General features: G+C 38.8%; 1 protein-coding gene across 1 annotated transcript in view; it reads right to left on the bottom strand.

Annotated features, from left to right (window-relative positions):
* The window catches only part of ems (empty spiracles), a 75,845-nt gene that overhangs the window by 5,019 nt on the left and 47,059 nt on the right, over positions 1–23,767 (bottom strand). Inside the window, 2 exon segments of the mRNA XM_068301282.1 lie at positions 6,627–6,830; positions 6,883–8,532. The gene's annotated coding sequence lies outside the window, so the exon portion shown is untranslated.

Here is a 23,767-nt window from a genome sequence, read left to right as displayed (position 1 = left end):
TTAATGATGATGAGTTGGCGATTAGAATGCTTGAAGTGCTCGAAGAGTGCCACTAAATTCATTTGAATTGTGTTTTGGTTTTGTCTTTTTTACGCTGAAAATGGCACAATTATGGAGAAATCGAAAGAAAAAAGAAGATTGTCCATGGGGGAGCCACAAACTGTTTAGACACAATTAATTTTACAGACACTTCGATTAAAGAGAAGCAAATTATTTTCAAGAAATTGCACTCGACTTTAAGAAATGATTTCTATCATCTCTCAATAGTTGCTATTTAATCCTTATTCTTGAACTACCATCGCCATCGCCAGACGAGTTCCAAGAAAACCATATGGGTAAAAACAATCTATCGATTTCACAGTTTTCATAATAAGTTTTCTCATTCTCAAAACGATCTCTCATAATTTGAGCGCTTGTAAATCCACGCGGTTCACAAAATTATGATGGATGACTTTTATGGTTGCATTTTCACGCTTGAAAACGAGAGAAAAGCGATCAGATGAGGGGAAAGAAGTAGAAATTGGTAGCCAGAATAACTAGAAACTGACAAAGGTTTAAAATGATGATGATGATGGAGATTATGAAGATGATGCGTTAGGATGGGCGGGGGCGCGTGTGGAATAAGAACGTCAAACAACTGGACTGAAACGGAGGCAGAAGGAGAGATGAGCCTGTCGAGTTCTCAGAAAAAAAACCTATTACAAGGTAAAAGCGGAGAAAGGGTACACATGAAGGATCATCATCATCATCATCATTATGATTGTGGGGCACGGCATATTTGATATTTTAGGCACGCCAACTACATTCATGGGCACATTTGAGGCTGCTTCCAATCACAAAACAAAAGACATAAAATCATATTAAAATACAATTTTTGGTCGGTCAGTTGATAAAGGCGATATAAAGGGATAAAATGGATAGGGCAAAGAGACAAAGAGAGGGAGGAAGGGATTGGGCCACAAACATCATAAAACATTTATATCTAATCCTTGACAATCATAAAAATTACACAAACGACACGACAATGGCAATCAACGAAGGGAAATGGGAAAATTCTCTCAACTGTCGCCCGGTGGCAAAACATTTCTTTAAAATGTCGGAAAAGTACTCAAAAAATTACAAAATAGAAATTGGATAAAACGAGCGGCAAGCAATAGAAGAGGAAAAAAAGAAAATACAGTAGTCAGGAGAAATGTCATAAAAATGTCTGGACTATCTCCTATCCCTTTAGTCTCCTCCCCAGTTCCTCCTTAGTGCTCCCTTGTTTTGGCCGAGAACGTGAGTGTGTGTGTGTGTGTGTGCAAAACACTAACGTTAGCCCATACCAATGAACCAAAGAACGAGGCATTTTTATGACACTTTCCGTTCGGCGGGCATTCAAGCGTAGCGCATTCCAAGGACTATCCTTTTTGAATGTCAACGTCATGTTCGTGGTGCTGCTACTACGACAAAACGGACATAAAAAATAGTTGCTGAAATAAAATCAAAGTAAGTCGTACTCGTATGTAATTTTTATAGCTTTTCACCGGTACCAGCCATGTTGTCCTTTCTTTTTGTTATCTTTACTCCCTTCTTTTGACACTTTCATTTTGGGTAATATTTTGGTTGACATGCCCTCCCCGGCTCTGCTATGTTCGTGTGTCATTATCGTTTTCGGGCCAAGTCTGTGGCGCATCTAACGGGTCCCTATTAGATTTATGAGCAGGTGGCATGATATCATTCGATTTAGCTCAGATAAGACAAATTCTAAAGCATTTGAAGTTGAATATACGATTTTAAAGATTTTTATCAACCATTTTATATAGGCTACTTAAAAAATATATATATATATCAGTAAACTACATCGTCAACTTACTCAGAAAAAAGTAAAGTGCTTTAAAATAATAAACTATTTATGTAACTATTTATTTGGTAGGCTGCCCAATTGTAAATCGTCAAAAATGTAATCTATATATTGTCTATCAAATCTACATTTAATTCTCCATTCGTTTCATGTTGTCCCCTCATAGGTCATACAAGTCTTAATCTAAGATCAAAAGCCTTTCCACACATATTTAATTTATACCCATTTATCTGATGCTCTCCTTTTTAAAAACTGGATTAGTTACACGCCCACACAGACACAAGTCGTAAGAAAAAGAAAAACCCGCCCCAATGGCATTTCATCCCCCCATTTCATCCTTGTGATAACAGGCATATCGAAACTAATGATGACACCCAATAAAAAAATGCCAACAAATGTGTAAATTTGTTAGAAAGCATGAGAAACTGTATAAAAATGTAAATTTCTCCCCCTCCCAAAAAGGCGACGAAGGAAAAACGGGAAAAATAAAACAAATAGGAATACATGGACACGCTCGAGCAACTTATGAAATAAATTTGTGAATGTAACTTGAAAATGTCGCTGCCAAACAAACCAAAAAGAAGAACACAAAAAAAAAAGAGATGTCGAGGGAATGGATATATGAGCAGAGCAGTGAAATGGATGGATCGGGGTGTGGGTATGCTTGTGGGTCTGGGGTCTGACTATATGAGTGCTCATCGAATGGCGGGGTGCCTTTTGGCAGATGACTCAATTTACACACAAACGAGCTCTGTAAATTGCGCCTCATTTCGTGCACAATTTTTCCTCTGACATTTGCCAAAATGTCAAAATGGAAAATGAAATGGGAAGCGATGCGTTGTGTAATATACATATATAAGATTTATCCCTGCTCCTTAAACACTGCCATCACACACACACACACACAATGTACGCAAGTTTACTACAAATTGGCTAAACCTAATATATTTAAAATTAGCAAAAAAAAAAATCAGCCAAAGACGTCGTCAACGGGAGATGCAGATGAAGAGGGTTGCCATGAATATTCAAAATATGATAATGTAACAACCATAAATTAAGATTCCTTTGTTTCCAAATGATTGGATAATGAATTCACATCCGGAACTGATTCCGGTCAATCTATATAAGGAGATTTTGTTTTTGATAAAATGGATGATGCTAGCCAACAATTTCTGTTGGTATCCCAGTAGAAACTTTCCCCCTCCCCTCTCTCACTCTCTTCTCGCTTTTTAGGTTTCATCGTTAAACAAATGAATTGCCATAAGCGCCGGCTGATTGCCATGTCACTTTAGATGGGTTTTCATAATAAGCTGCGTGGATTTGACTACTGGCAGCTGCCTCAACAGGGAACTGAAAGTGGAAATGGGAATGGGAATGGCGACGCGACACTTGGCAAGCTTTTCTAACGGCAACAAACAACGCAAACAATGACAACAGTTTGCACATTTTATGAGGCGCATCATGATTTTGGGACTTTGTGGATGGGCATCCCTTACCCAAGCTGGCCGTGTCTGCCATTATTATACGCCATTTAAATAATATTCGCTCTCATGCTGTGCCAATGTCGTCGGATGGCACGTTTTTGCCTTATTTCCAACCCCCCAACCCAATCCAAACCAACCCAGTCGAAAACTCACCCTCTCTAGAGCTGCGCTCTGTCGTCATCATCATCTGTCTGTGCCATTTTTCACAGGCCGCAGGCCGTTCGCATAATCAGCGCACATCATCAGCATTTGATTGCGACAAATAATGCCGCCACTTTGTGTTGTTCCCGACTCTCGTTCTGAATTAGGGGTGCAAGTACTTGAATATGTTTTCAAAATGGCCGCCAAATTGAGAAAAGGACTTCGTTTAGTGAAAAGCGCGAGCGCGTGTTAAATTAAAAGGATTTGTGTGTTGATTAAGTATATGACAGAGTCAACCAAATGCAATTTTCAAAAGGGTTGGATTGGGTTGACTTTCGGTTTGGGTTTGAAACGGTTAACCTACTTTACCCAGAGGGTTGCATTTAAGGGAAAAAGACACATGGTTGTGAATCGTAGATTGAAATTTTAATTGCATTTATCTGAATAGTCCATATCAGTTAAGAGCATAAAGGAGCCATTGTGTTTTATGCAATTTCGTGAGAGCACAAAAAGACGGTCAACGGCAGCAAGGGGATGACTTGATGATACTGAAAATAAATATAACAATGTGGATGATCAAGTTAACATTATACACAGTTGTGATATTTTTTAATTGATTGAGTTAGGGCTTGTCGCAAATAAGGAGATTCATATAGAATACTTTTTGTAGGCATTAATTGTGGAAGATACGATAGATTGATTAATAAATTTGTGTTTTAAATTATCCATTATACTTGGTATTGGAATAAAAGCCTTTAAATGAACGTCAAACGTGAAATGATCTTCTATCTGACTGAAACTACATAATTCTCTATCGACTACCTACTGTGTATATCTTATATGTGGATCCATTTCAGTTATAATGCCAAACAACTGCAAATATTGCAAAATAATGAAGCCTAAAATTTACTGAAGGGTCGGCACAGTAGTCAATCTTTCAGTTTGATCTTAAACGATCTAACAATGAGATAATGCAACATATATGAACTTCAATAGCATAAACAAGCCGACAATTGTTAACTGGATCAATGAGAAAATCCCAATGTCGGGCACTTGAGGTGCTCAAAGTTAAATTCAAAGCAGCTGATGTTTTTCAAATTTACCAATGATACGGATACGGATATACTGCTTCTGGTGATCTTGTTACAAAAGTCAGTCAAAAAGGCAGACTGGCAGGCAGGCAGGCAGCCAGGCAGCCAAAATGAGCAATGTGCGGGTGTTCCAAGCAGAGACAATAGACTGGCCATGGCCCTGTGATATTACAGAAGCGGAAAGAGCCAAAAAGTTAAGCCACAAACATACAAGAGGATCAAAACGGATTTAAATACAAAGTGGGAAATAATGAACTGCCGACTCTCCTGGACACATAGGGGAAAACTGAAATGATGGAAGATTCATTCTACATACATACATACATGTACATATTTCAAGTAGAAGCAGAGGGTTGCTCAAACTCTAAACCCAACTACTGAGAAAGATAAGTGCGTGTTGTTGTCGGGTGTTTGGCTTATTAAAGTTATAATTAAAATATGTTTGCCTGTCTGTCTCAGGTCGCTTTCCTTCAATCATGCAGTCTACATCAAATACAATATTCCATGAATTTAATTATAAAACTGAATGTATATTTAAATTCTAATAGGTTCACACTTATAACCAACCGTCCCCACGACATAGCTACCTTAGGTACATGTCATTTATTCTTACCTATGAACCCATTTTTCAATTCTTTTAGTAACGTTCATTTAAATTCATTAGGATTATGGAACAAAAAGTCAACAACATAGCCAGAAATCTATTTAAAAATATATATATGGAAGACCCTTCAAATTTTTTGTTTTGAAAGAATACAAAAAGATGGGATAATGCATTATATATTTAATATTATACGGTCGAAAAGGAAAAGGAGTTTCTTCCTACATACTTGACTTGATTTAAGCCAATTCAGGCCAAAGGGATCACACTCATCAGAGGGATGCAAGTGAGTCCTTGATCCCATATTGCTGGAAGAAAAAAATCTCACAAGAAATACTCACACTTACACACACTCACAGACATGTGGCATTATCCTGCGGCTTAACTTTGTGAATATGTGGAACACCCGCAAGTCGCTGACTTTTGAGGAACACTTGAGGAGTGGCCATGAAGTCGTAATCCTGTTTCGATACTCCTGTGTGCTCTTTACCGCACAGTAGCCCGGTCTATTATCTAATTTCTTTCGGGGGCTGAGGCGGCGGCTTCTCTCTTTGTGCCACTTTGCCGTGTAATTAGATTTTGGTGTGCTACTTGCGGCCTCTTGGATCTGCTTTGTCTTGTTGATGTCTGCCACTCATTGAATGGCCCATCAATGCAAATGTAATGTGAAATTCTGTTTGTTTATTTTGTCAACAGACACTTTTATGTTTATAATTTATTGAAATATTTATTATTAAAGCTAATTGGCCGACAAAGCCCAAGAGTCTCGTGCCGCGCAGCCAAAACTGAAACAATTAAAATGCCTCAGCATAATCGAAATTGAAGTCAAATCTGGCATTGGCTTGGACAACTCCAAAGCATTCATGTCAATCGGTGTCAATGCATGTCAATTTCAGATAATTTCTACACTCACAAAAAATTATGAAATGAAGACATAGGAAATTAAAATTTGAATTCTCTGCAATATTTATGCCAAATCTAATATTAAACAACTTCTCTAAGGTCCTCAGTTAGTGCAGTTGCAAAGGACTATCTAATTACCTGAGGAATTTTCTCTCAGTGCATGCATATTTAACACAAATAGTCATATACATATGTTGGATGATTGTGTCCAGAGCCAGCGGCAATTTTTCTATTTTCAATCATATGCCACTTGCCAAAAGACCTCACACACATGAGACGAATCAACGACGAATCGAAAAACCCATTCTGAAATCTAAAAAAAGTCAAGTCGAATGCCTAATTAAAATTGATTTGATTTCACTGACACTTTTTGTTTTTCCAAATCAAAGCCGCATTGTTCGTCACGCCACTCAGTCAGTCAGTTAGTCAGTCAGTCAATGAGTTCGAAGCAGTTTGCCCAATCGTTTCAATTTCACATTTTTGATTGATATTTTTGTTGAAACCAATACGAGTTTAGGGGGAGAGGATGGATGGATGGTGGGGGTATATACATACATACATACATATATGGTGTGGAATGCTGTTTGTTGTAGGCTAATTAAGCCAGTCTTGGGGTCCCGGGTCCCGGCGCTAAGCTCATAATTATCAGAAAGCATCCAACTCAAACATAGATTGGGTTTTGCGTACTCCTCCGTCGGATGGGTTGTCATCTTGGCCATATATCTTGTTATAGCCACGCCGCATAAGCGTCTCGTCAATTAGTTTGGCTGTCAAAAAGATGATGAACTCGTTGCTTGATGAGGGTTTTTTTTTTCTTACCTTTTTGTTTTGGTTTATGCCCTTACGAGGATCGTTGTACCAATGTCCAATGACTTATCACAGTTTCGAGCGAATTACGACGCGTCGCAGTTTCTTTAGTTATTATTATTTTTTTTTTTTTATTTTCTTCTTATTTGGTTTCTGTTGCTGGCTTTGTCTTTTTAATAGTTTCGCCAGTTTGAAGTTTAAAATGCCTGAAATATGAGTAAGAGCTCTTCGTCAACGCGTGCGGAATGCGTGGATGGGTCAGATAGACATCGATAGACATAGACGTGTTTATAGGCCAGAAAGCATCTAAGTATTTAAGTGGCAGTTCTGTGGATCTATCTACTGGATGCTACTGTGTGTGGTCCGCCAACTGGCGTCATGTCGTTGACATTGTCATCGCATCGCACGTCAAGTGCCTGGCTACAATTGCTCTCCGACATCTCAGTGCCTGTGTGTGTGGTCCACTTTTTTGTTTTTGGGTTTTTTGTTTTAGCGGGGTGTATACTTTACATCTTTAAACATAAGTTTCTAATTGGTAGAGTTAGAGTGACTCACTTGATCATACGCATACATAGTGTAAGGTCAAACAAATGTTAACACTCCATTAAAATGGGTTATGTTCAAAATGTATTTTACGATAGTAAGTCATTTAGGCAAGACGATTTCTTAGTTTCAGTTTCTTAAAAAATTATCATTTGGTTAATTTGTATTAAAATCGAATACAGCATACAGAAAATTTCAAGTGATTTCACTATAAAACAAAAGTTCTTCAGTTCCAATTACAGGGTACTACAAAGTCAATGCTAATGCGAGAAGAAGACAAGATTTTTTCCATAATCAGCTAATTAAGGTCACCACATAATTTTAATTGTTTTGTTTTCACAAGTTTATTCAAACGATGGCGCGGCTCATCACAAAGCCGTTTTCCATAGAAATCATTTTGTCCGATAAGACAAAATGCCTTTTTATTTTATTCTTTTTTTCCTTTTTTTTTTTTGCCATAATTGGCGGCTAGTTAGCTTTTTAGTTGCTTAGTCGGTATTTAGTTAGGTTTTTTCTTTCTTCATAATTATTGTTGAATTAAATCCAAGAGGTCATCACTTCTCGACATTGTTTGATTTGTGGTTAATTATGATATTTCCATAGTCTCTTGCGACTGTGGGAAAACCGAACTTCGACCGCAACGCGTGATTAATTTGAATTATTTTTGGAACGCGGTGAAATGTGTGTGCACGATCAAATCGCTCCATTTCTCCAACCAATGGTTGTCTGTGGCTGTGTGTGTGTGTGTGTGTTGATCCATAATATTTTTGTGTATTTATTTGTTTTTGGTTTTCTTGTAATTAATTACAATTTTTATTGCAGCGACTTGAGGTTTTTGAGTCATGTTTTTGGCTGCCCATCGATGTGATTTATATGAGAATCTTGGCATAGACTTTTCCAGCCCCCAGAAATGTGTGTGTTTTGATGAAATTAGAAAACTCAATTTATCAATTACATTTTATGAACTGAGAATTTTTCTATTTATGGAAAGTGTGTTTAAATTTTCATCATATGTTGATACCAGGGCACATATAAATTCATGTTCAGCATAATGATCAGTGTTTTGCAGAAAGGTTGATTAAACATGTAAAATTTCAATTTCAAATTTTGTAGTTGTTTCTGGAAAGAGATAAGAACTCGAACTGTTTTAAGAGAGTAAATTGATATAAAATCTATTGATTCTTAAGTAATAATTATTAATAAAGAAATCCCAAAAGTGAATTTAAAGCCAAATTGGCTTTAAGTTAGGATATATAGACTTTATAACAGCGTTAACAATAATTTCATTACTTTTCTTCTCATAATTGTCTATATCTTTCTGTAAGTGTGTAAAAACTTCGTTCCCATCCTTAATTATAAATTCAATGAATTGTATTCATTATTGCAAACAGGCTAAGGCATGTAAAGAGTGGCTTAATTAGTTCTCCGACTTGAACTAACCGATGATCCGCTGACTTTGCATGTCAACATTCTCATCATCGTCATCATCACCGTCATCATCATAAGCATCAACACCATTATTATCACCAATGTCATCATCATTAAGTTTCCACTGCAAAGTGCAAAACACATGCAATGCTGGCTAATTAAGCTGCCGTCGTTGGAGAAAAGGCCGGACAGGGCCAAAAAGTGCAAAAAAAAAAAACTGCATTTGAATAATCAAACCGAGTCCAAGTTGGAATCTCGACTGGCCTCGACTGTCTTCGTCTCCAACCCATACTCACAGTAGCCAGAGTTTCTGGTCTAACGGAAGCCATACTTCAGACGAAAATCTGACAACTCAAATCTAAGAGATGCGCGACGAGAGAAATAAAATAACAACAACTACTTGCATGGTTGGGCTTCTCACCTCCTCAGGAAGTGGGCTGTCCGGCGGACGAAGAGGAGTGGATGGTAGTGAAGAGAAAAAGGCATCACTGATACGCCCTGTAGGCTATAATAAAAATTAATTTTCGCTTGTTAAACAGCGCTATCAAATGGTTAAAGTTGACAAGCGTTTACCATGGCGGCTTGGAATATTTCATCTCTCAGATAAACATCGCACATTGCAGCCCCAAATAAGATGGAGGATGACGAAGAACTGGGATGGGACGAAGAGTAAGGTCAGCTGCTAAAGTTGGTAAGGTGTGAGCCAGTTAGCCAAGCACTTTGTCATCGCATTTCCGCTGAACAATAGCCCTTTCCTCTTCCCAGCCTCCTGTTTGCTGCCTTCAGCCTAGTTTGTCATATCTCTGCGCATGCGCGGCAGTTGCTAATTAGTCGCATGAATGGAATTGAAACTGAATGCGACTCACACCTTCGCTTCAACTCTTTTGTCTCTTTTCATCCTTCTATCTCTGGCCTATGGTGGTTATTTTCCTTCTTTTTTTGAGTTTTTGGTCTTTGTCGTGCGAAATTTTAATGGTTTGCAGCTCTTTTGTAGATGACAATCTGTTCATTTTTTATGATTGCCCAGTGAATGTTTCCCTTTTTCGCTGAAAAAAATAAGTTTTTTAATTTCAAATTGGAGCTCATATAATACGAGCAGGTGAGTAAGTTTTTCGAAAGTTTTATATGCATATTCGTAACTTAGGAAATGGGTTAAGGTGTATGTGTGTTAAGTGTGATTTGCCGGACATATCAAGGCTGAGAGTATGACTAATTCCATTCCATTAACTATTTTTGCCACAAACATTGCATCAATTTACATTTTTATTACACCCAATTAAAAAGGCATTTAATGCCTTTTTACGCACATTGAAAGCACTTTGCATATATGCAAAACATGGGCATGCAAATTCACTTAACACTTGAGGATTCTCAGTTTGAAAATGCGCTTTTAATTGCACACCATAAATCAAATGTTGTTCAATTTAATACACAATAATAAATTAAACAAATGCAAATGCTAGCTTTAATTCGCCAACACGAACGGGATGCATAAATCAATGACGAGAGCGTCGAACGCATTCAGTAGCGAGTTTCACTCATAAAAATGCCAATGGAATATGGAAGTGTCGGCAGCCATTTTGTGCATAAGTTACACAGACAAACATATTCATATACTAGTATATAGATATGTATATGCATATGTATCCTTTTGGCGTTATTAATTGCCGCTGTTTGGTTTTTAGCGTTTTATTTATTTATGGTCTTTCAACTGCACTCAAAAGTCTCGAGTTGGGTTGTCTTTTTGGGGGGCTGAGTAACGCCATTCCCAATGAAACGCATTCAATTACCCAGCGAGTGAGTGCATAAATGAATGACTCACATTCAATTCTTGGCTGCAGAGAGACGGGCTGGTGGGTGGGAGTAATGTTGGAATGCAATCAGCTTCAATCACATTTGGCTTTGTTATATTTATCGTCTTAAACGAGCATAAATTGTGGCTTAAAAGTTTTCGTCGTATTGAAAATTATTGAAACTCAATTCAAAAGCTTTAGATATGGTCAAGAATTGTAATGCACTGGGAGAAATTTGCCAAGAAACTAAAACTTTTAGTACGAAATGGAAATTTATGATTTATAATATGCTAAAACTTATTTATTATATTCAACTTTAGACTGATTGTTCTTAAGTGTAAGAAACTTTGAGTCTTGTACTGATCTCTACTTCTAAAGCTATTCATTTTCTCTAAGTGCATTTGAAAATAAATACATTTTCAATACCAGTGGCGTTTAATTAAAATTATACAAGTGCCAGTGTCAATCGGCATCAGTCAAGCACGGGGATCCAATCCGGGTCTCCCTTCTTTCCATTCTATGTCTTCGATACATCAGAAAAACACGTTAACAGCCCAAACGTGACAGCAACGGACAATGGGGAGGACAATGAAATCAGCTAGCAGCTAACAGCACGCACTTCAACTCACACTCTAAATCGTTGTCATCGTCGTCGCATCGGTTCGACTCAATTGTCAATTCATAAACGACTTTTGGAGATATTTCCAATTCGTTTTTGATTTATGCCCATGAATCTAGCAACAAAATGTCACACATGTGAACCCCAGCAATGGCTGCCTCAAATTGAATGTTAATATATGCAGTTAATAAGTTATTTTTCTGTTTCTTTCTCTTGCTTTTCGATATTATATGGTAGCCCAACGAGCTGTCAAAACTCACACAGGCTGCTGTCAGTGTGGATAATTGCTAGCGGCCCACGCGATGAGGCTGGCGAGGCATACAAATGGGTTGTGGATGTAAAAATTGAACCGATTGAAAGGGATTGTATTGACTATGGGAATGGTAGGGTGTATGGGTGTGTGTGTGTGCGTGTGTGGGAGTGGGTTTAGCTGCGGGCTATGTTTAGTATAAATGGTTGGACAAGCTAATTTGTTGCGATAATTGCAAGAATTTTGACATGGCCAATGAGCTAGCGGGCAAAACAGGCAAGTTGCCAGATCGTTTCAAAGTCAAACAAGTTGAAAGGGTCGCCCAGGTTTTAGTTTCAGTTTCAGTTCCATTTCCAGTTTCAGTTGATGTTTAAGTTGAAGGGGAAATTGGCCTGGCCAAGACAGATTGACATTAAACAAGTTGTAATTCGATACTTAATTGACGCCTGGCTCGTAAATTTGCAATTGCAAATTGTACAAACTCGGGCAATACGAGACCCAAGCAATTCCAATTAAAGTTGCCCAAGGGGCCGTCGTCTGTCGAATTGAGGTAATGTTTAAGACACAAAAAAAAAAAAAATAAAATAAAAGGAAAAAAGTAAGATTATTGCCCACACAACATGGCAAAGCCCATGTACTTACCTACATATGTATATATGTATATAGTGTGATGTCCAGTTGCAGGGCTGCTATGAAGAGTGTGAGGGCAATGAAGCTGGCTATGGCAATGGTGATGGCTATAACTTCTCAAGTCTCTCTGACCTTTTTGCTTTAAGCGAAATCGAAGACGGCCCAGTTTTTATTTACTTTTTGGCCCATTTGTTTTTAAAATGTAAACCCATGACAGTTTCATTGGGTTAAAACCCCACCCACCTAACGCAACCGCAATAAGATGTATTACAATGTTTGTTTATTTTTGTTTTTGTTTTCGTTCCTCTACTTTCGAGCTATAAATTCCCATTCGTAACTGTAACTGGCGCTGAACCGCTTTTCAGCGAAAACTTATAGCGAATATTTGGTCGATGTCTAGGCGGAGGAGATTTTATGACCCCAAACTCAACCCAAAAACCCAACTAACAACGCATCTATGTACATATATTCCCGTATGCTCATACACATATGTATGTGGGCTAAATCACTCCCCTGAGGCACTTGGGTCGGTCGGCTTTCTATTGAGAAAGTGTAACTTTTACTCGTCGTCGATTTTAAAGCTATAAAAAATGTTTTATGTCTTTGCCACACATATTTTTGTGGTTGCTTGTCTCATTTTAATGCGGCGCTAAAACGAAAATTGTCTTGCACCTTCAGTTCTACAATTTTTCACACTTTGTATTACTATTTCTCAATCGGATTTTTACCGAAATGCTCCGCTTATCCTCCTCCACCTCAACATCAAGACGATGCAATTTATTTTATTACAAATTTTATTGGCCATGAAATTTGATTGGAGTTTATTTTCTTTGATTTTTTGTTTTTTCAGCAATAGCAAAAAATATCGAATTACAAATGTATTTGACATATGTAACTATAAAGGAATGAACTCCTGGATAAACAAACTAACCATAGATGTAAAATTGGAACTAAATCAAAAACGAGTGTAGTAAATCGTATAAAGGGAACGGGTTTTGATTTTATATTGAAATACCTAATAAGTGAATTGGTGTACAAGTTTTCTGTTTCATTCTTTCTGGATCATTTTGTTGTTATTTTCAAGCTACCTGCGATAAGTCACGAAACACAATAACTCAGAATCTCCAATCTGTGATTGTGTCCATAGAAATTGGAAATAATTAAAATATTTTGTGTGCCACGTATTGAATCTATAATTTTGTTTACCAATTCAAACACTTTGACAAACAATTACTTTATGAGCACCAAAATATATAAAAAATTAGGAATGAAAAAATATGGCGTCGATCATAATTAGAAAAGTCCAAGGTGCTCGCCAATGACAGGTTGAGAGTTTCCGTTGCGGATAAACCGAAATGGTAATGGTAATACTGATAAGTGGCGAGTAGCAGTTAGGTAGGTGGTGGTGGTTGTGGCACGATAGGTGAGGTAAGTTGAGGTGTCATTGTGTCGAACATGACAAACGACAGACACACAAATCGAAAGGAAGTTTCAACAACCATTGCCGAACCAAGGTAATTGCGGCACAAGCCCAAAGTTCAAGTGCTTACCAATATATGAACAAAGTACATAGAATGTGAGTGTGGTATAATGGCCGGAAAGCGACACGTGGGTGCTGATAAGGCTGCAAAACGTTTTTCTGTTTTGTTTTGGTTTATGGGCTAGGCGGATGTAAGCGATTTTGGGGCAAAAGTTGTTTTTTTTTTTCTTGTTGTCAGATGCCAGATGGAAGCCAGACAGTTGTTAATGTCTTAATTAACTAACAAGAGATGTAGACGACAAAAGGTTGCTCTGATTTGGCTTGTGTGGAATTGGATGGAATTGGGTTGGGTAGCCAGTCTCCCAGCTTCTCCATCACCCATCTCTCATTTCCCATCTCCCTTCTGCTTAGTGGCGTAGTCTCTTATCGCTAAATTGTAATCAGTAATTAAGTCTCAACGCACGCGCTTCAAGTTCGAGTTCTTGGGCTGCTCAGTTGGGATGTTGAATGTGGCAAATGGAAAGGGCTCTTTACAGCCTCGGAGTATTAAGTTATTATGTGTTGATTTACATGCGTATTGTTGTTGTAATTTGATTTGATGGGCCATGGCAGGAGACAGCTAAGCTGTTAACTGATTCTCAAACTGAGATAAGCGAATGCATATAAGAACGTGAAACTTTTGAACGAGAATGAGAAATTCTAGAGAACTTACTGTGAGCCGCCCTTCTAGGAACTACAGCGAACGACTGCTGCCTAGGGAGCCCACGAACATAGTTAATAATCATAATAATGATGATGACTTCCACTTACTAAGAAAGCAAACTAATTTAACAGTAATTAATTTTATTTATTAAATTTAATTTTGTAAGATGATCCATGGACCCACACAATTGTTTTCACTCTAACAAAATTGTAAATCTTTTGTGCTCAACGATTTCATTTAAGATAAAAAACACGCCTCTAAATTTTGTTGCACAATTGGCTGATTATTCAACCCAAGCAAATCGCAAAAAAAGCGAATACAAAGCCAGATTTCATCACTCTTAACTGGCGTTAAACGAAACGCAAAAGTTAAACCCACAAAAACTAAAAAAAAAGAAAGAAACTCAAAAACCTAAACAAACCATTTTATTGCAATTTGACAGAGTTTGTGGTTTCCATTTTGCGTTGTATACCCTCGCAAAAAAGGAAATCCCCTTTGGAACGAATTTTATTCAGAGTTCGGGAAGATTTGTCCTTTTTCTCGTATTTTCTTTGGCCTTTTCACCAACAAATGTGTGAAAATTTAACTTCTTTTTCTGCAACGTTAATAGAAAACATTTCATCCCTTTTTTTTAGGATTTTATTTGGATTTAGGTGTCTAATAATATGTCTTCAGAGGAATATGTAAGAATTTTAGAAATACTAGCACTAAGCTTTATATAAATTGTTAAAGAATTAACAATTCACTTAGGTCTAAAAAGTAAAATAAAAGTTTATAAGGGTGTAGCAACTTCGTTATGGCAATCTCTATTACAATTTCTGCTTTTCTTTTTTGTTGGTTAAACGTTTTAATTTTTTACGACTCAATAATTGCTGGCAACAAAAAACAACCCCAAAAAATTGGCAAAAAAAAGGGACGACGACTGCTCATTTTTCTTTTTTGTTTTTTTGCTAGGCCAAAAATAATCGCTTGCAATTGCAACAACGGCAGCAGAGACTTAGTCTAAAGCTGTGGCCTAAGAAAAACAACTGTAAAATTAAAGCGCAAAATGCAAATAAACGAAACCTAATAAAAGCAATTTGGAAAATTAACTAAAACGCTCGATCGCTCCCCTAGCCGGGCCCACAGAGGGAGAGAGATTGCGACTGGGGCCGGCCAGTAAACAAGCAAAAGTTGTGCTAATTTTTTGTAAATAAAACTACCGATCTACCAGCAACAACAACCACAACAACAACAACAGCGCCAACTACTTGGAAAATCAACTGTGAAAATGTGCAAAAAAGAGCAGCAACAAAAAGCCACAATAAACTGTGGCAAATTGCTAGTAAATCGTGAGACGCAAGGCGCAAAACAACAGTTGCAATTCAAACGGAATGCAAATTCAGATTTAGCTTCAGCCTGTGTGTGGTAATTATATATACATAGTGTATATGTTCATGTTCAGGCCCCCAAAAAGGCAGATCAACTTAGCTCAGCTCGGCTCAGCTCAAACTCTCAACATTAGAATCTCTCTCGGGAGCATGTTGCTAGCAGCATGTTGCATTTGCATGTTGTACGCTCGTCTGTGATTTGCATTAAAAACACTACAAAAATGTTGGGTATAACCCAATTTTCAAATAAGTTGGCTGGTTGGTTTTATTTCTTCAGATCGGGAAGGGTATTAACTCTTTGCATTCACACACATACTTGCCGGCAATTTGTGGATGTGTCTAGTTGCCTACAAGTCACGCGTTGACCCCGCCCTCTTAGCCTCCACCGCTCTTGAGCTGCCTGTTGCACTGATTATTTGCTTAAATTGCTGCTAATAACATGACATGGTGGCATTCAAAGAGAGAGAGAAAAACATCACCGGGCCCCCCCTTCGATTTGCATGCACTCGACTCGACGTCTGTCTATCATTTGTTAATTTCTTCATGCACATGCAAATGTACTGAGATGCAGCTGAGGAGACGCTCAACTGGAAGATCTTGGCTAAGATGGCTGAGAGGTTGCCACTGTTTCTCAAGCCAAATTGCTGCAAAAATTAGTTGACTTGTCTATTACACAGATGCAGATGGCAATCTGGCAATTGCAATTCGAAAATCTTGCCTGGCATGCCCCTCTCTCGCTCTCTCTCTCTCTATCTCTTAGAGCGTGTAAACGTTTTGGTTTAGTTGCTCATAACTGGAGGGTATATGGATATGGTCAAATGTACAAACGGATCCACTTGCCGCCAATTATGGCAGCAATTACAGTTGCTGGTTGCCTGTTGTGGTGCACCTGATCTATAATTTCCATTTGAGCAAAGAGTGAGTTACTTTTCACAGCTCGCGGCTGAATTTGCATCGGCATCGGTCATGTAAATACGTAAAAATCAGCTCAGACAATCCAAATTCAGGTGCAGTACGAGCAGTTGGAAAAACTTCAACCTAATGAAAGAATAATAAGCCAATGTGACACTGACACGGCACAAAAATAAAAACACAAGAAGAACAATACACATTCTCCGCACAAAGCACTGAAGAAATTGCTTCCAGGTACGGACTTAACATGCAAATATGCAAACAAAAGAATTTTCGAAAGTAACTTTTAGAAAGTCAGGCAAAAGCAAAACACTAACTAGGATAGCAACAGTTTCAACCATTCTAGCTTATACTTGTTCAATTTTTTATATTACCTCAGAAAATTAAGTTCTCTAAAGACTTCAATACTATTTTTGTTGATTTTATAAAATACAAACAGTTTGTTTTCGTATATATTCTTTTTAGCTGATGTTTACGTCGCCCATGTTTTGCATATTCGTTCGGAAAATCAGATTAGCGTTTCTGCTTCCATTTCTTGTCATTCACTTTACGCCTCATTGCCTCTTAAACTGCCTTACTCCCTCATTCAGCCATACACAGAAAGACAGACAGACAAATAGAACAAGCCACTCATCTTAACCACTTGCCCCTAGACTAAACTGAACTAAACTAAACTGTCTGTGTCAGTTCTATTCTTGCTGCCCTTCCCCAAGTGAGACGGGGCGCCTGAAAGTTAAGCACAACTAATGAGCGACAAGCCCAGAAAACTGTCAAGCAACACCCACAAGAAACCGGGCAAAAGCTCCCCCAACCCGACACCCCACAATACCCTTCCCTTCTAGCTCCAACTCTCTCTTTTTCTCTCATTGTCTCTGTCTCTGTTTGGGCAGAAAGAAACAAACGAACACAAAACAAATTAAGCAAAACATTTTGTAAATGTCGAAGAGACAGATAGACAACCCACAAACACGAAAAGCAGCGAACTGAAAATTAATTAATTGCCTTAAAAGAAAACTAAAATACAAAAAACATAACAGAGGGGGAGAGGGATAGGGAGAAAAAAAATCAGTGTATTTGTCCAATATGAGATACATGTGCGTGAATAAATCATGAGAAAAAGCGCTTTGTTTTGCCCCGTTCATTGTGTAAATGCCAGGAGGACTTTTGTGCCATGGCGCCAGGGAGCTTAAGGGAGATCCATTGATATCATGTATTGACCGATTGACTGACTGACACTTTCTTTCTGGTTAGCCGTTGTAACCGTTAGATTGCGTTATTTTCTCCCGGTGATCCGTTGATCTGTTGATCCGGCAATGCCGATCAGCATGGCGCTTGCTTGGAGATCACAATGATGGCTGCTCACGATATTGGTGTCGATGTCGTGAGGCGTCTGCATTGTCGTGAGCTATTCAAGTGCAACTAATTGCGGCACGTTCGCACCCAATTAGCAGCGAAAGAGTTAAGCATCTTCTCGCTTCAACTAAGTGCAGCTATCAACACCAGCATCAGCATCGACATCGGCATCACCATCAGTTGCATCTGCATCAGCATCTGTGGCAGCAATTCCACGAATTATGATTTACATATTTTACAAACAAGCGAGCGTTTAAAATTGAACTTGAAGCGTCATAATATTGAACACGAAGATGCAACCACACGGTGGTGGTGGCAGTTCTGGTGGTTCCACTAAGTGGAGGGGTGTTGACAAATGTCTTTTGTGTGGCAAACGCACTTTCTTTGCTGCTAACCATAGTTTTTGCTCCTCTCTGCACATACTAGGGGAGGCACCTTGTCAATTGCATGCCACATTTTTCTCGTCTCGTGGGCGTAACTCACATGAAGACAGGAGAGACGTGAAGTGGAAATTCTCTTTACCATTTGTTTCCATCAACGCCAATCGAATGCAATTGCAACTGCAAGTCACAATTGCGGCTTGCTGTGCATTTACCAGCATTGTTGAGTGAATATATTAATGATCAGCGATTTGTCAAGAGATGAAAATGAAGGGGGACACGAGGAGGACGGTATGATGGCCCCCTCTTATAACATGTGCTCCCCATTTGTCTAATGGCAATTTCAAAGTGCTGTCATAATGTGAAAAATCTGTTTATCATTTAATTAATTTCAAAAAATTGTTTTCGTTCAATTAAACTAAACGAGATTTATGAACTGTGCAGAGAATGAATTTTCCTATGAGAAAATGTAAGCAATCATATATTTTCATGGAAAATTAGTGGGAAAATCAATGAGATTTGGCACTTAAATATTTTTTAAAACGAAAGCTCATAATTAAGATTTTCCATTTAGTAAATGGAAAATCACGTTACATACTAAAGAGATCAAAATGGGATTGCAGTTTATTATATGTATATATAGAATATTTTTAATAAAAATCTAACAACTATTATTGAAGCCATTTATTCGATGCCTTCCAGATGATCCATACAATATTTATGTCGAGCGCCCACATTAAACGCAAATAAATATTTTGGTTTTGCCATCGTCCAATCTCGTGGATTAGTCAAAAGTTAGTCTAGTAGTCCATCCATCTGTATATCCTGCAAAATAGACGATTTGCGATAGATGTATCTGCATGGACTCCTTGATCCAAGGAGATTCAGGGAATCAAAACAATGAACTGTACGGCATAGGGACGCATGATCAGCGCATGTTTAGGGAGAATAAATCCGCAAACTTAACTTGGAATTTGTGCGCCTCAAGCCATACAAAAATCGTAGATCAACGACGGACTAACGTGTCCTTCATGACCATGAGGATAGCGCGATTTAATCCAATTATCAATGCAGGTCGAAAAACGTGTCAAAGAATAGGTGAAAGGTTTCATAGCATTTTGGAAGCAAGAGAGACTGAAAGCGACCACGAGACCGATTTCCATGTCTACCTGGAACAATTAGACTCTGACACAAGTTTAGTTGGGTTGAGTGGGCGGGCTAAAGGGATTAGAGCCTCATAATGTGAAATCGGGAAACGGACGGGTTAAGAGCGGTGTGTGTGAGCTGAGCTAGAGAGGATCCTGGGACTGGTCACAAACAGATTATTGGTATTACCGCAATTATAGAACTTCGGGCTGGTCCAGGCGTAATTTCAATGCGGTTTTCCGGCGGCAAGCGTGTCCAATTGAGGATCGCGATGTATATACTTATACGTGTATCCCTCTCTACCTGAGAACGTTGGCAATCTCTCTTTTTGTCGACCCCATTCGTTTATGGCTCATTTGGAGACTAAATTTCATTTCAAAATCCCATTCTCATTTGCATAATGAGCTAATAAAATATTTCGCTTGCATCCCACGATTCAACACGAATTGCGTTAATTTGCGGCAGTTGTCGCGCCTCAATCAGATCCAAAATCGTTATCCACAATCCAATCTGAAATCTTTAACTGAAGCCCACTCCCACTTGGAACCACATGCCACACCTTGCAGTCATAAAACTCATTAAATAATGGCCCTCACTCGCAGAGCTGAGCGAAATTTTAATTAATCAACTTCTTTTTTAGCTTCTTTATCCACACGATCTGCCCCGTCGGGGCACAATGAATTCAATATTTTTCTTGCTTGCTCTATCTCTCGCTCTTTCGGGCTCTCTATATGATTCTGGGAAATGTTTACCTGGCCTGGCGGCTTAAGCCATTCACCCGCCCACAATTTAGGCGAAAGAGTTTGCAATTTTCCCAAAAGGCAGCATTGATAATTGGATTAAATGCGCGATCCTCGTCAATGATCCTCGCACTGATCTTGGACTTAAAACTGGCTTTGGCAATCCATTTTGCCCTATCCTCTGGCTAGTCAAAGCAGTCCCCGCATTTGATCCTGCTACTAAGCAAAAACAAATCCAAAATATTTATTTGCATTTAATTAAGTATCTGACAAGGTACATGAAATATCAGAACGGACTTCATACCGGAAATCCGCGCAATTAAAATTCAATTTTCAAAATTTCCTAGAGCCTCGTACAAACAAAAATTGTCACGAAATGAACCCCTTTTTTGTGGCGCAGCTGTCCTCGGATGAGGATGAGAACGACAAACCGACACACACACACACACATACACAACTCCTGGTGACAATGAAGCAAAATTTTTAATTAAATCAGTGCCCAATGGCGGCGGCGGCGGCGGCTGATGCCAAAATGCTCAATTATTAAAACAAATAAAGCCAATTAGTTGTGTCAACACGATAGATCAGCGGCCGAGGCTCTTCACAGTCCATGCCGGTCAACCCTTGTGCAACCCAATTATGAGTCTCTCTCTCTCTCTCTATACATACAGACAACCCAAGCAGCCATCTAAGCAGATCCGCCATTCCAATCATCTACCAAGAGATTTTGCTTTAATTGACAATGAAATGCCGTCGCCACCATCTTCATCATCACACCAGCAGCAGCATCATAGTCATCGTCATCATTATGATCATCAACTGGCCCAGTGGACTGGCCTCCATTTGTGTCTGTCTAATAAAAAGGCTAACAAGACATGGCCATTAGAAGAACGCTAACTACATACATTTATCTCTCTATATGTATATATAGTTATATTATTTACTATATATTCAGTCGGACATTAGTACAAAATGTTGTGCTATATAGGGTATCTAAAGGGCATGTCCATTATTTATAACTAATGTTTTATTTAGCTACATTTAAGGCCTTACTAAGTATTTGCTAGTCGTAGAAGTTTCTTTTGACTAATTCGTTTCAAATTATATAGCAGCATATACAAATACGCATATGTATATATAAAGTACATAATGGATGCGTTAAGATTGTGGGAAAGAGTCTGTTAGCTAGACACAGCCAACCATGGGGCAGCAACTCTCTATCTCACACACACACTGACACAGAGAAAGAGAAAAAAGCCGTGCAAAGTACTCGTGATAATGAGCTCCATCTCGTTGGCAATTATTAAATGAATTGGATTTATACATTGGCCCCAACAGCTTGAGGCAGCAGCAGCAACGTCTACCCCCTCCTTCCTATCACTGAACGGGTCCCTTGACATAAACGATTGTTTGTATTCTCCGATATGCCATATACATATATAAGTGTCTCACTCTAACACATGGTCTAGTATACGTTGGCCAATCACAGAGGATGTTGGAAATTTATCTGGTCTCACGGTTGCAGTGTGGATTGTGGAAATTGCCGTCGCTCACAATTGTGGAATCCATTCGCATGAGATGCAGAGAATTGTTAATTTTAAATCAAAATGACTTTAATTACTAGCCAAGTCGAAAGTAAGTGTGTTTAACTCTTCTCGATATGGCTAAACGTACAAAAATCGATGTTAGGGTCAACTTGAAAGGATAAATATTAATTCTGTGCAAAAAAAAGCTAAACGCAACAACAATAAACAAAAAGTGATTATCTTTTTCATAAAATTATTTGCTAATAAATAACGAATAATAGCAATCTTTTGCTCTTGGCACATCTTTGCTCATATATCAATTACAGTAAAATGCTTAAAAACACGCCCCAAAAAGCATCAACAACGAGCACATTGATTTGCGATCGATAACCTTTTGGTGTGTGTATTTTTTGTTTTTCGAGTTTTCAGTTTTTAAAGTTACTTCATAACGGGGCGGAGAGCGCCAACAGCAATAACAACATGGCGTCAAATGATGGTTTGGCGAATCATTGGCGGGAAAGCTTCTCCTATTTAACTCAATTTTCTCCCTCTCGCGTTTGTCCTCTCTTGCGCTCTCTATCTGTCTGTTTCACTCTGTCTCACTCAACTCATTGTCTGACTAATTAAATGATTTATCCCGAAACGTGAGGCAGCCCCGGCAAACACTTTTGTGGCGCAAAAGCAAAACCAATTACAATTACCGCACCCAAAGGTGCCACAACCAATACACACACACACACATCTACATATAGGTATACTCACACACACATAAAAAAAACTGCATGCCCCTGGATCTGGACTTGGACCTTATCTAGATGCATACAAATCCAACAAAGCGCACGTCAATTTATTTGCCAGCCTCTGCTCCATTCATGGGGCCGTATGTTGGGGCCAGATGCTGATGTTGATGATGATGATGATGATGCTTACCAATACAATCACATACCATATATACATATTAAGAACTACATATGTATATGTATATGCATCTCACCTATGTATGCATGTAAGTTGGCGCTGCATGTTTTATGCCTCCTCCTGCATCTTTAACGAGGTGTTTATTTTCACAACTCACAGCCAAGAGCATGACGATGACCCAGGTATCGTGTGTGTCTGTGTTGGTGAGTTGTTCTCGGGCAGTTGCAGTTTATGTGGAAGGTGCAGAAACCAAGTTGCCGCCCATTTTCATGTTCAAATGTTGGACCAACATGATGCAGATGCCAATTCAGTTGCTTGGGCCAACTTTGACGACGGGGCGTCTATGAGAATAAGCGATGATGTTGACGCCGTTGCAGCTAGAACAGTGAATAACAGTGGTTCTAGCCAAGAAAAGAGTGTTCCTTAGCCCAGTCCAAGTAAATGGAATTAAAATAAAAAATAAAGAAATGTTTTTGTTTCAATTTGAAATTTTACATTTCCAAGACTCACACCCCTTGGGCCCTTTGAACTTTAATTCGAATAGCCAAGTACCAACTTGCTTTCGCTAATCAAATCTCCATTCAATTTTCAATAAACACCAATCGAAGCAATTTTCCCATCGCAATCATCCACCACGGTTCCAATGTGCTGCCCACATTTCAACCACTTATCCCACACACCCCCCACCACCCTCACCGAGTCTATCAGCAACCACCACCAACCACCAATCCCTCCAACTCCAAGCAACTAACCAACGAGTCAGAGCACTAAAACCACAAACGCTTTAATGATGCTGTTATGTTTAGCGCAAATTGTTTGTTTCGCTGTCATAAACTGGTGCGAAAAATGGCCAAGAAGAGAGCGAGAGAGCCACAACGAGTGAGAGAGCAGGCCACTCTACCAATACATATGTATGTATGTCTGTGTTTCTCTTGGCTGGCTCCACATGTTTTTTGGTTGGGAGCAGGTTTTATCTAAGCTACTTTGGCGCATGCGCTCCAGCAGGCAGAGCAAGCGAGATGGTCATAGTGGTTAGTTAGACCGATGGAGTCAAGGGACGCGGTGGTCGTGGGGAAGTGGGGGTGTTTTTTATCCACTGGAATGCC

Source organism: Drosophila tropicalis, unplaced genomic scaffold (assembly GCF_018151085.1).
Source record: "Drosophila tropicalis isolate 14030-0801.00 unplaced genomic scaffold, ASM1815108v1 contig_878, whole genome shotgun sequence".
Classification (NCBI taxonomy): domain Eukaryota; kingdom Metazoa; phylum Arthropoda; class Insecta; order Diptera; family Drosophilidae; genus Drosophila; species Drosophila tropicalis.
This window is presented reverse-complemented; position numbering and strand designations above follow the sequence as displayed.